The sequence below is a fragment of the Leptopilina boulardi genome, unplaced genomic scaffold (assembly GCF_019393585.1).
Source record: "Leptopilina boulardi isolate dan_hultmark-lab unplaced genomic scaffold, ZJU_Lbou_2.1 LbouV2_310, whole genome shotgun sequence".
Lineage (NCBI taxonomy): Eukaryota > Metazoa > Arthropoda > Insecta > Hymenoptera > Figitidae > Leptopilina > Leptopilina boulardi.
The window spans coordinates 4,684,805-4,703,224 of NW_026137875.1; the positions used below are offsets into that span (position 1 = coordinate 4,684,805).

Sequence of the window (18,420 nt, forward strand, 5' to 3'; positions counted from 1 at the left end):
AGGTTGAATTTACATGTTGATGTAAATGCAGAATGCAAAACCGAAAATAATTAGAGTGAAAAGGACAGGAATATCTCACTATCCTTTTCACTCTCATTATTTTCGGTTTTGCATTCTGCATTTACATCAACATGTAACTCCAACGTAACCCTTAAGTTTAAATCAAAGATTTCTTTTTGAATTATAATTTATAATACTATAATAATTTACAATAATATCTATTATTAATTTTAGAAATGCAATAATAATATTAAAAATAATAATAATAATAACAATAATTAACGTTAATTTATTAACAGTTAACTTCAAAGTATAAAATTGATCTAAATTTGTATATCAAATTTGATACTATTAAATTAATTATGATAAAATGTTTTTTTATTATTGAAATATCATTAAAAAAAACATATATAAAATTCAGTTTGATTCAGCAAAGAATTTTATAATTTATTAAGAATTAATTTTTAATATTAATTAATAATAAAATTTGTACTAGGACTTTTTATTATAAAAAAAATTAACAAAATTCTCACTTGATATTAATTTTCTGCGCAATTTTTTTTTTTTTTTATCAATTAAAATTGGTTTGTAAAATGTTTGACAAAAGAAATGTGACTCGTACATATAAAAAATAGGACTTGGCAATAGTTTTGTTAAAAGTTGAAACTTTGATTGGAAGAGCGCGCTTCAATGATCACAGGAAATGTTCAATATATATTTCTATAAAGGTTGATTCGTTCCCACAAGTTTATTGAGAGCTGTAAACACATTCTTTGTGGAAATTTACGCAAAAAAAAGAATTTTTTTTTCTTTTTTAAGAGAAAATATTCATAACTACTGTCAATGTATTATAAATGAATTTATTATCAATATCCACTTTCTCTAATGATGAGAATTAAAAAACAATATTCTAAAATTTATTATACTTATCAGAAATTTTATAAAAAGTGTATGAAATATTAAAATCTATTCAAACTTTTTTTTTTACATAATATAACATAATATTTATAATTATTTAATAACTAAATATTTCCCACGTTTTATTATATTTTTTTAATTTTCATACCACAGTTTGACAAATCTTATTCTTAATTTTTATTATTTCCTCTTAAAGAAAATTTCTGGAAGTAATTTAAAAAAAGAGCACACGAAGAATAACGGGAAATGAAATATATATGCAAATTAAAAAGAACAATGTCATTTTTGTTTACACTAATTCATTTGCGAGTATATAGTATAGTTAAAACGATTACAACTTTCAGATAGGAAAAACAAACAGTTATAAAAGAGATTTTGTTTTTATGTAATACAATTGATTTAAAAATGAGAATTATTACTATATATATATACAATAAAAATTATTTGAACTCAAATATAATAATCAATAAACTATTTTTTTAATTACGTTTAATTAATTATATTAATAATAAATTAAATTAATATATTAATGTTAAAAAATTATTAAAATATTTTTTTTTTGCTATTTTCACGTTTATTTAACATTATTGGAAGAGAATCAGGTCATTTAGATTGAAAAATATAAATAAATTGAGAATATTATGAAAATCACCTTGATGAAACTTTTATAATGAAATTAAGAAAACGCTCTAGAAATTACAGTGTACGAGCTAATTGCCCTAATAATAATGGAGTATATGCGACATGGAGAAAGTTGATAAAGATGAGTGTAAGCCACGAAGCTAATAAAGATTTATATACTTTTTAAAGATATACAATATATACAATTTATATTCACATTAATCGCGTAAATTTCTAATTTTTCTTCTTTAATATTAAATTATTATCTACGTAAGGGTTATTATGAGAAAGTGATAATTTACATATATATATGCGTATAATACACAGAAAAAATAAATTTATGAACAAAAATTGAATAAAACACACTCAGAAAAAAGATTTCTTTGATTCAAAGAAATCAATTTCTTTGAAAAAATTTTTTTTTTTGATACGAAGAAAATTTATTTGTTGCAAACAAATTATCTTCGTTTCAAAGAAATTTTGTATTTAATTCAAATAAATATTTCTTTGACCCTATGTTAGAATTTCTTTAATTTAATGCACAAATTTCTTTGCGTCAAAGAATTTTTTTTTTTGAAACTAAGAAGCTTTGTTTGTTTCAAAGACAATTTTATTTTGAATCAATGAAAATAAGTCAAAGAAATTGGCTTCTTTAAGTCAAAGAAATCTTTTCTCTGGGTGCAAATAAATGCATTAACCAAATATTTGGTTTTTTAAATCAAATTATTGTATACTTTTATATATATATTTGAAAAAATCAATTGATGTTCAGAAAATGGAAAAATTAATTTAAAAAACTGTTCTTTGAGAACTCGGAACATGCAAAAATTGGGTATCGAATTGATTAAGCGACAAACTTCAAGTTACACAAAATGATCCTGATAGAAATTTCAGATTTTTAGATTAGCATCATTTGCCTCTGCAAATGATATTAATTTTGGATTATAAATCTAACATATTATTATTTAATGGTAATTATTATATTTTATGCATTTTTGCAAAATTATTCGTTATTTCATAATATTTCCCCCTTTTTCTTATTCTCAAAACGAATCTTGTCTGTTTCATTTTTATACATTTTATAGCGTAGATTCAAATTGTTTCATTTTTTATGCGTTTCAAATTGAATAGTGTATAATTAATCCCTTGTTCTTTTTTCTGTTTGTATATATTTATATATACGTGTTTATATTTATGTGTATATATGTATTTATTTATTTGGGAATATCTTTATTACATACATTGTGCGTAATGCTTTCAAAATACTTATAAATTTCTATTTGAACAATTCGTCAAATAATTTTCTGATAAATTCAACAATGACAAAAGAATTCTCGTGTAAATAAGATATACTATATAAATTTCTGTAATAAGTAAGTTGTGTGAATCATTGAGAAAAACCTGTTATCCGTAAGAAATGATTCGAGTTTCTAATGAATTTTGCACTACTATGTGCAATGGTAAAAAAAAAATTCATTGGCGCAGTAATTCGATATAATTTATGCTCAAGCTGTTATTACAATTTACAATCATCATTTCTTTACAACATTATATATGTATATATTTCAATTTATTGTCTACAATGTATGTGTATATATTATAACTTTCAAATTATAAATTTAATTCTAATCAAAATTAAACATTTAGGCAATTAGAGTAAATTTTTCATAAAATATTTTCTCTATAAGGTATATTAATAATTAAGTTATTCAAAAATTATAGCGTTAAAATATCGTAAACATATTACGCGGTATAATATTTTATTATCAGTATAAATTATACATATCAACTATTTTATATTTTATACCTAAAAGAAAGTTTTATTAAAAATTAATTGAAAAATGTGAAAAATAATCTTGACGGACGAGTTTATCAATTATTTAAAAATGTGGATTTTTTATAAGTCACGACTAAAGGATTTTAAACTTTCTTCTCAGAATCACAATGTCTTAAATATAATATACAAAAGTAGATTGCATACACAGAGAGAAATTATATATGTATTTGTCAAAACCAAATAAATATTCATTTGTCCAAAATAAATTTAATTTGATTTAAATAAAAATTTTATTTGTTCTAAAAAAATTTTTTAAAAAAAAAAAAAAAATGTTATTTGTGTTAAATAAATTTTTTTATTCTTAACAAATAAAAAGTTACTTACTTCTAAGACAAAATATATTTAGATATTATTTTGGATATGGGTAAAATTAAAAAAAAAATTCTACAAATATTAAATTTAAAAAATTTATTTCAACTTTTTCTATAGAAAAAAATATTTTCTATATTTTTTCGCATTTTTGAGTCATGAAGACATTTCCTCTTTTGAATATATAATATTATAATATATAGGAAGCGGAAGATAATGCCGGTATTTTCTCTCTCAATGAGTTCATTTTAAAATGTATTTTAAAGACATAAACCATGAGAACGATTTCTAAATACTGAACAAAATGAATTAATTTATCTTCCACGTGTAATATACATTGCAATATTTATTAGAAAAGGTTTTTTTTTCTACATTGAAAAAAATATTTTATTTGATTCAAATAATTGATTACTTGTCTATTATCAAATAAATATTTACTTGGACTAAATATAATTTTTATTTGAATTAAATAAACTGTATTTGAACTAATTGTTTTCTACATATAAAACAAATACCATCTAAAAATAATAATTATTTGAGTTATAAAAAATAAATACAAACAAATGTGACGCGTCGCAAAGAAAGGGACCTTAGAAGCAAAAAAATATAGGTTATATTTTGAAATTTTAAAAGTAAAAATACACAAAGAGGAATAAATTTTAATGCAAACCAATGATGTTTAGGTCTTCATTATATCTAAAAAACAATCAATAAAAACTGATTTTGATGTTGCAGAAACGAAAAGAAACTTTCAATTAAGGTAAAACTGTCGTAAACATTTTGTTATGTTATGTTATAAATGTAATTATACTCATTACAATTTCTTAAATTACTAACAAGTGCTTTTGCATTAAAGAGCATTTTTATTCTCTTTTCTTGTAAGTCCGTATATTGTGATTAAATAAGTAAATAAATAAATAAATAGGACCTTATGGTTAAAAATTTTAGGTTATGTTTAGTGATACTTTTACCTTGATAAAAAGATTCTAATTAATCAAGTAAAATCAAAAATAGTTTTCATTATATTTTTCCAATGTAATGAAGATTTAAACATAAATGTTTTGTATTAACAGTTGATTATTTTTATGTATTTTTACTTCAAAAATCACAAACATAACCTAAAATTTTAACTCAAAAATTAAATTTAAAAATATCTAGTTTAATTTTTATTTTGTATAATAATAAAATATACTGTAAAAAATGTATAAAGTACTCAGAATCGAATGCATAAAGAATTTACAATCAAAGATGTACGCAAGATCAATATAATAATTGGTTGCCTCCGATGGAATGTGCAACAGGTGGTTTCTTTGCTAATCTCAATTTTCACGCCTCTAGCGATTCTAATGCACATATTATTTTGCTCGCACATTCGCATATATATATATATATATATATGTATAGGTGTGTGTGTGCTACCTGCTGTCTATACCATCAGCAACCTCTCTTCACTTGAATGAATAGTGGTACAACTTTTTACTCTCGCGAATGTAATCCCGCATTATATTTTCAACAATGAAACATTGTTCTAGTTTCCATCAGTAAGAAAATATGAATTAATCTATGATCTACTCAGTGACCTTTTATTTATTGCAATTATAATTACTTTCACCGTGTGTGTGAGGGGAGAATTGCCATTCTGCGAATTGAAATACAATTTTTCATCCACATGACCCCTTTTTAAATTTTTTTTTTTTATTTACTTTTTTTAATAGTAAAGAAATCATTTTCAATTATTGTATTTGCCAGAATTTTACATTATAATTTTAATAGTATCTAATGTCTATATTTAAATCAGTATGAGATTTTCTTGATGAATTCTTTGGAATTTATCAACTGAATCACACTTCAGTCACATTTCATTCAAAAATTAATACAATTATTACTGATTTAAACAATCAAATCAGCATTATCAGTAATAGGTGAAACAGATTTAACATTCAAATATATTTTATCAATAATTGGTAAAACAGATTTGACTCTCGGATCTGCATTATTATTAATCGGTAAAATAGATTTAATCTTTAGCCCGCCGGCGTTTAGCAAAATCCAGCAAAAAAGCCTAAATTTATGCTTTCCGGCAGTCTACAGGTTAACAGTCAAATATATTTTATAAATAATCGGTAAAACAGATTTGTCTCACAAATCTGCATTATTATTAATCGGTAAAACAGATTTAACAGTCAAATATATTTGATCAATAATCGGTAAAACAGATTTGGCTCTCAAATCTGCATTATCATTAGTAGGTAAAACAGATTTTAATGTTTCAATGAGTAAAGAGCTCTACTAATTTTCAGTGAAATTACAATTATTTGCTAGAATTTTTATAATATAAATATACACTGAAAAAAATTCCAGTTATTTTACAACGTCGGATTTTGGAAAATCAAAAAGGCAACATAACCTAAAAGTTGCTTTTATTTTGCAAATGTTATTGATGCATTAGTTGGAATGTATTGTAATTGAATAATTTCAATGGAAACGCTATTAAAGTGATTCAATTACTATATACATTCCAAGTGATTCGTTAATAACATTTACAAAATAAAAACAACTTTTAGGTTATATTACCTTTTGATTTTCCAAAATCCGACGTTGTAAAATAACTGGAATTTTTTACAGTGTATATTTATATTATAAAAATTCTAGAAAATAATTGTAATTTCACTGAAAATTAGTAGAGTTCTTTACTTATTGAAACATTAAAATCTGTTTTACCTAGTAATGATAATGCAGATTTACCTGCCAAATCTGTTTTACCGATTATTGATCAAACAGATTTGACTGTTGAATCTGTTTTACCGATTATTGATAATGCAGGTTTGAGAGCCAAATCTGTTTTTATCGATTATTGATAAAACAGATTTGACTGTTACATCTGTTTTACCGATTAATGATAATGCAGATTTGATTGTTTAAATCAGTAATAATTGTAATAATTTTCAGTGAAATGTGACTGAATTCCAACTATTTCATCAGTAAAATCTCACTAATAAAAATTTAGAGAGTATATTAAATAAAATTAATATTTGTTCTATATTTAAATCTTTTTCTTCAAAAAAAAAAAAATAATAATAATAATGAGAATTGATCAAAAGCAAGAATCGAAATTCCAAATCGATAAAAAAATTTTGATTGCATTTGATGATATGTGTAAAAATGCGATGACCTTGCAAATGCAGTTTCGAAATAATTATATACTGACCGTTTGCTACTGTCATTAATTTCATAATTACGTGATAGGCCTCTTGATGCGAAAAATGTTGGTTGCTGCGTATATAATAATTCACGAGTACATATATATAAATCATCAAATATACACACATATGTGATGTATTCCCTTCAGCCTTGAAAAGTTGATATACAATAATATGACTCGTTTACGATATATATTTCAGAAAATGTACACAGATGGTATAATTTCATTCTTTATATATATATCGATAACTGCTAATTCACATATGTGAAAAATTCTTGTCTTCCTTGAAGAAAGTATACATATATATACATACCAATACAATTGTACACGCATACAATTGTCGAACACATTTATTTCTGTATAGAAATGTATACTCAAAGTAGCATAGAGTCTGCGGAGAAAATTGTTGCATTTGAGGTCAATTAGAATTCATTTTCTACTATTGTTTATTTCGTGAAAGTTGTGGTGATACTATACAATGCCACAAGTTTATTTTGCCAGGTGTGCAAACTTTAATTGAAAAATTTTTTTGGGTCAGAATAAATTAGTAATTTTCGTTTCATTCATTCACACACACACACAAAATACATATAAATATATACATGAAGTGTGTATAGATGTTGTAGTGCTGCTCAAACCAGTAGTGTATATATAAATAAAATTACCATAAACTCAAAATCTTCACTGAAAAAAATTTATTTCATATCTTCAGTGAAAAAAATAATATAATATAATATTATAATTATAATTTAATTATATAATAATATAATACACATATTGTTTTTATCTAATAATAATTGCTGAAAAGTTTTAACCAAAAATTTTCCGTAAATGTTGTGTTTCTTTTTTTATACTGAACTTGCAGAATAGAGCACAAAATTTGTTTTTGAAAGAGTAATAATTTTTTAAATATTTTTAAAAGAAAAAAAACCTATTTTTGAATTTGAATTATATTCAAAAAATTTTAATATTATATGTATATCTTAGACGCATAACAGCTTTCATATACAATTGATGATTTTTTTCTAAACCAAAATTTATTTTATAATAACAACGATAAAGAATATTATATATATATATATATATATATATATGTAGATAAATAAGAATCGTTACAAGTGTAACCATTGTTCCCGTAACTAGACACACAGTCTATACCAATATATTGTCAGCAGTGCACGATTACTTATTTCAAAATGATTTATGTTCCGAATGGTTTTCATATAGCGGCATTTGAACATTTTTTTTTTTTTTTTAATTTCTTGCTTTGGCATATACAATTGGCATCGCGAGCAATCATATATTTCTTCGATAAGTCTCGTCAATGCGCGGGATTATACTCGCGTGTATATTATTATTGACAGAAAAGAAAGGAGGTCAGTGGATTTAAAAAAAGAGTGAAAAAATAATCCTATAATAGGATGAGATAATGGAATGATAAATTGTTGAAAATATCCTTATTTCGTCACAATCATATCCATCAGTTAAAAAAAAGTTTCTTTTTTTACTAAAAAAAAAAAAGAAAAAACTGAATGTAAAAATAAAATACAAAAAGTGATATACATATATTTTGTGGTCATTCTCGTGTATATATAGATTATTTTCTCATAATAAAAGAATATTATATATAATTAAAAAATAATTTCCCGATATTCTGGAATACAGCTATATACTTAAGTAGATTGATTTTTTGTGCTCTATATATGTAACAGAGAAATAGACTCAATATTAATATAAGAGTATAATAAAATCGACTTATCGCCGCCTTCTTAATGAGCTTAACGAAGATCTCTTAATGAGTTCATTATCGCCTTATGAGGATCTTTTATTTTCTAATGAGTCGATTGATTTATTATTATCAATTGTGTATTGGAATTGTATATTGTATTTTGCTTCCACACAATATACATTGTAGATTTTGCTTCATATATTGTAATTTATTTTATAAAAAATAGTAACTAAATAAATTTAATTTAATTAGGAACGGATGAATATGTTCTAAAAAATCATTAGTTATAGAATTTTCATTTCATGGAATTTCATTTGTCATAATTAATTTTTGAGCCGAATTTTTTTTATTTTTATTTGCATCGAAATCTTTCTGTCGATTGTTTATTCGCGGCCATTTGCAATTTCTGACAAATGAAAATTCTATCAATTCAAAATTCTGTTAAATGATTTTTCGGTTATGTATAAAAATTCTGTAATATAGAAAATCGTTTTGATGAAAATTCTGCAAAATACTAATTCGAATACAATAAAAATTCGGCTCAAAAATAATTATGACAAATGAAATTCCATAAAATGAAAATTCTAACTAATGATTTTTTAGAACAAATTCATCCGTCCCTTTAATAATAATAGGTATATTTCTACAATATAAATTACGATATTAATAAAATTACACAACCATTATTTATATAATTACATAAGAGAATTTGCCTTTTTACAAGAATATAATGTACTGTAACTACAAATTACAAATTCATGACAGTCTATACAGTAAAGATAACATGTTGAGTTTTGTGCTAAATGTGATAAGAAAGTAAACATATACTTTAATTTTAGGTCAAGTAACTTCATCTTTACAATATGAGAATTCCACAAATGTTGTGTACACATAAATCTATTTAGAAAGTAAAATCTTTCCTCAAAAATGCGATAGTTAATAACTTTGTCACTTTCTCATATTTCTTGGATTATTCAATTTTACTTTGAATTCATTTAAAACTCAATAGAGTTCAATTATAAAAATAAAATTATATTTTTCTTTATTTTATCATTATTATTGCGATAATTATAATAACAATAATAAACATTGTTAGGTATTATTATTATTATTATTATTATTATTATTAATTATTATATAATATAATAATAATAAATATTATAAATTAATTTATAAATAATTAAAATATTTGAAGACAAAGAACAGAAATCAAGTAAAAAAAAGAATTTACATGAATTTTCTATGTATACAACGTCATTGAGAAAAAATTTGCTACTTTAGCAAAAAGAAAATATAATAATTTTTGAAATATATCACGAATGCAGGATGTAATAGCTCATGTTACATTCCAAAGCTATGTAAATAGATACCAAACAGTTTACGAAATATGATAGCCTGAATAACCACCCTCCCTTTTTGATGAATTGGACGTAATGTCGCATAAAGTTTTAAATACTAGTGTTATAAAGAATCACTTGTTCTCAATAAATTCTTTAATTTTTTTCCCATTTTTCCATTTAAAAATAATGACGCATTACTAAAAGTTTCAAGGTTAAAAAAAAATCTTCACAAATCATGCGCCTCTCTTGTGAATAAATGCTTTGTATTTAATTTTCTTTTTTTTTTCAAAAAAAAAAAAAAGAACGAAAGAGATCATTATTATTATAAAATGAAGTGTTAAAAAAGCGTTTTCACATTAAATCCCACTTGGAAAGATTCCCCGGAAAGTGCCCCCTGGAGGTTTTATCAGAATTCCGCCGGAACTTCCAACGTAATTCCGTCGGAATTCCATCGGAGTTCCAAATAATTTCCGATGGGATTCCGACGGAATTCCGATTATTTTTTTTTCCAAAATTTTTAAAGTCCTAATTCCGTCGGAACTCCGTCGGAATCCCATCGGAAATTCTTTGGAACTCCGATGGAATTACGTTGGAAGTTCCGGCGGAATTCTGATAGAACCTTCAGGGGGCACTTTCCGGGGAATCTTATTCCAAGTGGGTATAAATCGAACAAAAATTATATAAAATTATTTAATCAACAATAATATAAATTAATATTACTATAACTATACTACTACTTTTGGGTGCCCTTGCAGAAATTCGCCAACCTGGCCCTGACCTGGTTGAAACAGGGAACATGGAAACAGAGTTTTCATGGAATTTAATCGGGTTGAAGTAGGGCTTTTTCAGTGGCCCCGATCGGGTTCTCTGTTTTATCCGATTTTTGAGCTTCCCGACGTGGGCCCTTTCAAAATTTTTGCACTGGTGGAAAATAGGAAATAAAAATATTTCATCCCTTGATTTACAGATAAAACTTAAAATAACATTCTTCTATAGTTACCCATTTAGAACCTAACCTATAAAAAGGTTATGTTTCCATATCATGAAATTTGAGATTTCTAATATCTTTTTTAATAAGAAGTGCTTATTAATATTTTAATCAGACTTAACTTTAAATCTTACATTTAAAGATCTGGTTACATCTCGGTTACATCTTACATTAACTTTCAGAGGTATAGTTTATTTTTAAATCTCATATATTAAATGTCTAATTCAGAGGTTAATTTTATTCCGAAACTATATTTTAATTTTGAATTCTAAAATTTCATTTCGAATTAATCTTTATTGGCTTGGAAACGTATTGATTAGGATTTATTCCTAATGAAATTTCAGGATTCTAAAGGAATTAAAATTTAGCTTCCGATTAATTCGCAATTAAATTTCAGGATTCAAAAGGATTCAAATTAAGTTTTGTAATGAAACAGATGATCCAGAATAGAATTTTTTGTTAAGTTACGAGAAATTTAGATTCGGATAAAAATTAATTGCCTCGGAAACAAATTTCAAAACGCCTTGAAATAATCCGGAACTTCTTTCAGGAAAGCAAATTTTAGTGAACTTATTCTTTCAGTGTATATAAAAAAATTGCTCACAATTTATTTTAACACAAAAAAAAGAAGATTGAAAACAAAGATTAGATTTCGTGATTCTGACGAGTAGAAAAAAAAATTCATCAATTTTATTGCTAGTCCTCTCGAGAGTACTTTCAAAAAGTGATTGTTTTTCTTTTTTTGTTGCAAATATATATATATTTATAGAATAAAACTATTCTAAATCTCGTTTTTATGCAAACCACTTTCATGCTTCTATGATTCTGTGAAGGTCAACGAATCCAAAGGAACGCGAAGCATTGAAAAATTTCTATTCAGGTAGAAGATGATACGGCAGAAACCATTCAATTTGTTATGGAGGCAATCATTATAAAATAGCGTTCCAAAGCCTATCTATATTATAACAGGTATCGAGTAGCTATACATATATATATATATAACTGGCCTCTCTTTAATAACGTAACTTTCTCACTTTTGTCAAACCTATCGATTAGAAAACAATCGAGTGCTTTAATGCTCCCTCGTGGAAAACAGTAGAGAGGTGAGGCCAATAAAACATAATTTATTACATGATATTAAAAAGAAAAATTATTTTTCAATGGATACTTTCTAATCCACAAGAAGATTGTTTATGTATACTGTTACATATATATGAAAAAAAAAATTACCATCTTGGAGATACGAAAAGGGCAATATGTTTACGTATATATGCGAGGGAATAAAAAGAAATATGCCATATGCTCTTCTATGGGAACATGAAAGCAATTGCAAAGTCCACTTTACTCCCTTTGTGAATAGTATGTATATATATATATAAAGTATAAATTAATTGCCAAGCACACTTGTATTTGTATCGTCTGTAAATTTACAGTTTTAAACCCGCGTGATATAACGGACGCAATAGTTTATGTATATATATATATATATTGTAAGCTAAGCGATACCTCGCGTGCGATCTACTGAAAAGGACTTTCTTCGAGGAAGTTCAAACTACTGACGATCAACTCGCGATTGCTTTTAAATTAAATGCCTGCAAGCGGAACCACCTGCAGAAAACCAATTCAATGAGACAATAAATTAAGCAAAAAAGGAATAATATTAGTTGGAAGCTGCATTATCCTATATGGATTTATTATTATTATTAAAAATCCAAAGAATTTATGCTATAAATACTTTTCATATAGATAAATTTTTTTTTTAAATTCATCTGGAATTTTAAATTGATTAGATTTGTAATTAGTGAAATTAAACACTTATCGATAAAAAATTTCATGTAAATCCAACAATTTTTTTTATAAATTCATTTGCCATTTTGGATTTGTTATTTTTAATTTTAAAATTTTAATAAGTTGACTTCGTAAATACTATAACGCCGAAAACCTGTGCGGATACACCAAGATTCATGTATAAATTCGTCAATCTTTAAAAAAAATATCCCCATTTCGTGGTATAGTTGTTAATTCACAAAACCACAAAAAATATAATCGTTGAAAGGATCTGCTCCAATATGTCAGGATTATTTCCTAACCTCAAAAAACACGGCGGATTTTATATAACAAACAAAAATTTTTTATAAATATTAACGAATTTATATAAATCTGGATATCCAAGGGTTTTTTAAGGTTGCTGATTATGAATTTGAAGTCAAATTTTCAAAATCCAAAATGACGGATCCAATATTGTGGGGAATTTTGTAAAAAATTATTGAATTTTTCTAAAATTTGAAATTTAAAAACATTTTTTAAGTTGCTGATTACAAATCTAAAGCCATATTATTGTAATTGGAATCCAACAATTATTTTAAAAAATTTACACCATATTAGATCCACTATTTTGGATTTTGAAAATCTGACTTCAAATTCGAAAATAACTATATGTATAGATACTCAAAAACTTCTAGATACCCAGATTAAAGTAAATCCGTCAATATTTATAAAATTTTGTTTGTTTCATAAAATCGGCTATGTTTTTTGAAGTTAGAAAACAACACGTTTTTTCCACGTTATGGAGCAAAATAAACTTCAGATACATTTATTTGATTTTTAGTAGTGTATGAATTTTTTGTAAACATTAATAGATTAACATAAAACTTGATATCTATGATAATTTGGAATCGCTGATTAATTTTAAAAATCTGACTTCCATTTCCAAAAAGTGAGAATTAATAATAAGAGAATTAGAATCGATATTCCAAATCGAAACAATTAATTGCAATTTATGATGGGTGGAAATACGATCTTTAACGCCCACGTTAAAGTAGTACACTAAAAAAAGTAGTAATTTAAAAAGATATTATCTTTAATTAATGGCGTTTAAAACAACCATTTAGATATATATATATATAATAAGGCAATTTTACTTACTTCAATAATAATCGTTTTAATTAATGTAGTTCTAATTTTAAATCATGTTTATAATTAAAAGTGACGCGCAAGTTACAATTTTTAAAAATGTCATATTTCCTAAAGTTTTATATAAAAATGATTTAAAACTTCACAGAAAACTTCTTTATATATATTTTTTTATATTATAAAAAGATTTCGTCGCTGTCTTCAGTATGGGTCATTCCATATCAAGTGTACCCAACACATGTTTTTGATAAGATTAGGTTAGGTTTGGTTGGTTATTCTTGACGTAGAATGACCCATAGTATTAAAATGAACATAACCTCAAAATTCAAGTTCCTAAGTGTCCAGGATTTAAGGATCAAACATAACCTTAAAATTCAAGGTTTTCATGATTCATGGTCAGAGATCACACATAACCTTAAAATTCAAGGACATATTTCAAAGGATCGTTGGTACCGACAAACATAACTTAAAATTTCAATTAATTTCGTAAAAATTTGTTTAAGATAGAACGATTTATGTTTTAAATTTCAATGAAATTAAGAAAGAAAAAAAATTTCAGTTTTTCTTTATTATTATTAAAATAATAATAATAATAATACACGGAGAAAAATGGAAAAACGAATAAAGTAACTTTTACTACTTTAAAAGTAAAATTGGACCTGTCCGAAGTTTCTGCGCATCTCTGGCAACTTTTACTCGAAAAATAGTAAAATTGACTATTTCTGTAGTAAATTTTACTGTTTCCGTAGTAATTTTTACTATTTCTGAAGTAAATTTTACTATTTTTGGAGTAAAAGTTGCCAGAGATGCGCAGAAACTTCGGACAGGTCCAATTTTACTTTTAAAGTAGTAAAAGTTACTTTTTCTTTTTTTCCGTCTAATAATCCTATAAAAAAATTTCCCCAACAAAAAAGTTGTGCATTTCCTCTTCTCTACATGGTAGTACGTTTAAAAATTTTAATTTCCAATTTTTTTTCTCACTTTTAAACGGTCTTCAATCTCAATTATAAAATTTAAGAAAAATTAAAATTTTTTGAAATTAATTAAATTTTAAAATACAAAAATAGGTTTTTTTTTATACACAAAATGACAATATAGAGGAATTTTCAGACACGTATAATGTGAGGTTAAAGACCTCTATAAAATTGTCGCGTCTCACATATATGACTCCTGTGGACGAATATTAAATGAACCGTAATTAACGGAAGCAACCCATATTTACATTGACAAAAAAATGATAAATTTCATTTCATATTCTTGAAAAACTATATATATATATAAAATGACGCAAAAACCGCGTGGAATGTAGGTTACAAAAGAAGCGTTATCGGTAATGTTAACTGGACAGTCGCGGTAAATTCAGTTTCACTCTCATGCAGAAATAAAGAGAAAAAAAAGCGCATATAAATATATATATATATATATATAGCAAAGAGGTGAAACTTGTTTCTTCGATAGGCGATATACAATACAAAGAGTTACGGTATGCGGGTACTTTTTTTCAAACTTGGAAAATTACGTCGACATATTCAACAACGAGTATATAAAATTAGCGTACTCCCATAAAATAACTGCGTGTTATATAGGAAAAAAATATATGTTTTTTAGTAAAAAATTTAATGTCTCTACTGCGTTGGTTGTCGAGGTATTATGTACTTGTTTATAAATAAAATATAACAGTTAAAATGATATTTATACTTAATTGTAATATTTATATATTTTTTTTTTAAATTCTTTAACATTTCTCTTTTTTTACTATATACAATGTTTTAAAGTATATATATATATATATGAAAAAATTCCAAGAAAGTAAAAAATGATTTATTATAGAAGTTAATCACGAGAACAACTTAATTAAGAAGAAAGCTTAAAGTCATTTTTCATCCATATAAAATTTCTTTTGTTGAATTAACCTAACGCATCTCTTCTCTGTGCGGCGCTCAGCTCGTATGATATTATTCAATCTGAACGATCTACCAATTAAGAAGTGAAACGTACTTTAGAAACAGAAAGAGAATCGAAATCCAAACTCTTAAAGTGCCAGAGTCTTTCTACCGGAAGTTGATTTAAGAATCTATGACTGTGTTTGCCATTTGGGAAGTAATTTTTCATTTATCATATACAGGTTCATTGGATTCTACACGTGATTGCTCATACGTGACGCGTCATTTATTTAAATTTAGAGTTAAAATTAGTTTTACGAAAGTGCGAAAATTTTTATCCAAATTTTGCGTTTTTTCTTTATTTTTAACAATTATATTTATTTACGATGATAATAATAAATAGTACTTTTCAGAATTAATTTTATTATATAATTATAATATAAATATGTTATAAATACATCGAAAAAACGAAATTATAAATTTCAGAATAATATAGGTACTTTCTTAGCGTCTATTTAAGAATATTTTCCATGCATTTTTATTGTTACAGTTAGAATATAATAGATTTAAGGGTGCTTAGCACATTAACATAACCTCAAACTAAAAAATTATTTTTAACAACAAATAAAACTATAAATAAAATTAATTTTAACAAATTTTGAAAGATTTATTACGATTTTCAAAATTATTAATTTTATGCAAAAATTTGTTATTAAACAATAATTAATTATAAATTATAAATATATTTTTTTGTTTTAAATTAGTAAACAATATTGTAATTTTTATCCAACTCTTACAAACAATAGCTTATTTCATGCTCTTTAAAAGATTTTCTATACAATTCTGTATGTGTATGTAAATAGAATTAACTATACATATATTTTAATGGACAGTAAATTTTTGCATATAATTAAAGAGTAAAATTTATAAAAACTTTTCACTTTGCGATAATAAAGAAATAAGAAATTAATTTTAAAAAATGAAATTTGTCGCTTTATAAACTTTAAAACTCATTTTCTAAAGGCTCATTAGACTTACAATTAGCTATATATACAGCTAAAAAGTAAATTCCCTTTACATTCTCAATAGATAAATTTATTATGTCTATTATAAACGCTTTTAGAAATATTGCAAGTCTCACAATCTCCAATTAATATTTAAATTACCATTAATGAATAGTTTTCATATAATCGTAAAATATATATTAGTCATAATTTTCAATAATTTTTTTATTCTCCTTTAATTAATTTTTCTTTTGCGAGAGGCTTTATAAATAAATCTTACCCCAAACTTATACAATATATATATAATTTTTTATATATATAAAAAAGTTTTGTAAAAAACAGAATCTCTATAATTCATATAATTTTCATTTGTCCGAAATTGCAAATGGCCGAACAAACAATATCGAAAGAAATATTTTGACGCGATTTTTAAAATCAACCAATCAAAAATTATCCATAAAATTGTGATTGGTTGATTTTAAAAATCCCGCACGAAATCTTTCTGTCGATTGTTTGTTCGGCCATTTGCAATTTCCAGACAAATGAAAATTCTATCAATTAGAAATTCTATGATTTTTCGGTTAAGGGTTCATACCACTTTGTCAACTTCAAAAAATCGATTTTTTTTACGGATTTCGAAAGATGGACATTCCAGGAATGTTGTGTAAAAATTGCAGAAAGATCTGAGCAGTGTAAATATATTTTTTACGATTTTATTTGAGAGCGTACATTGGCGCGCCTGTTACTCATACGAAACTTTAAATTCGTTTTTCTCAAAACAACATTTTTCCATACCGCGGGATGTTTTTATCGGAAACTACTGGACCGATTCTCAAAATTTTTTTACGAAAATCTTCGTCACATAAGTGGGTATCGCCGGAACTAGAATTATGAAAAAATATTCATTTTTACTATTTTTTTAAACCCTAAAACTGCCAAAAAAAACCTTAATTTTCGAAAAAAAAATTTTAAATTGCCGCCATTTTGTTATTTTTGCATAAAAATTAAAAATTCTAGTTCGGGCGATAGGTGCAGTCCTACTGAAGATAAATCAACTTGAATTTTGTGTTTTAGATTTTTCTAACCTGAGAAATCAATCCCGCAGCTGGCATCGGTATTTTTAGCAGGTCTAAAATTATTGTTAAATTATATATAAACAAATAATATTTTTTGAATAAAATGAGGTTTTTTATAAAGTTAAAGAGTGTATTTATTGAACTAAAAAAAAATGCAGATCAATATAATCCTTAGGAATCGTAAAAAAAATTATAGAAAATAGCTTCATTTTCAAGCGTGTAAAGTGGTATGAACCCTTAAGTAAAAATTCTGTAGTATGAAAAATCTGTTGTATGCACTGTAAAAAGAAAGGTATTAATTTAATACCGACTTTAGGTACTAAATTGTCATTTGGTTCTATTTTGATACCTCAAAGCGGTACTGTTTTAGTACTTTCTTTTTACAGTGTGGATATTATATCAAATAATAATTCGAACAAATGAAAGTAACTTAATTCCTTGGTTTTCGTTATAGATATATGAATACAATTCCCCTCGAGAAGTTTGGCACATATGATTTAGTAAAAATACAATTTCTACTTTTGATATATGTCTAATATAAAATCGGAAAAAGGTGTTCCAAATGTATATATAACGCACTCATGTACGCAACTCTGTCAT

The 18,420-nt window shown here is 24.9% G+C and overlaps 1 protein-coding gene across 4 annotated transcripts in view; it reads left to right on the plus strand.

Moving 5' to 3' along the window:
* LOC127283559 (uncharacterized) overlaps positions 1-18,420 on the plus strand; it is a 135,417-nt gene that overhangs the window by 2,943 nt on the left and 114,054 nt on the right. The gene's annotated exons all lie outside the window — the stretch shown is intronic.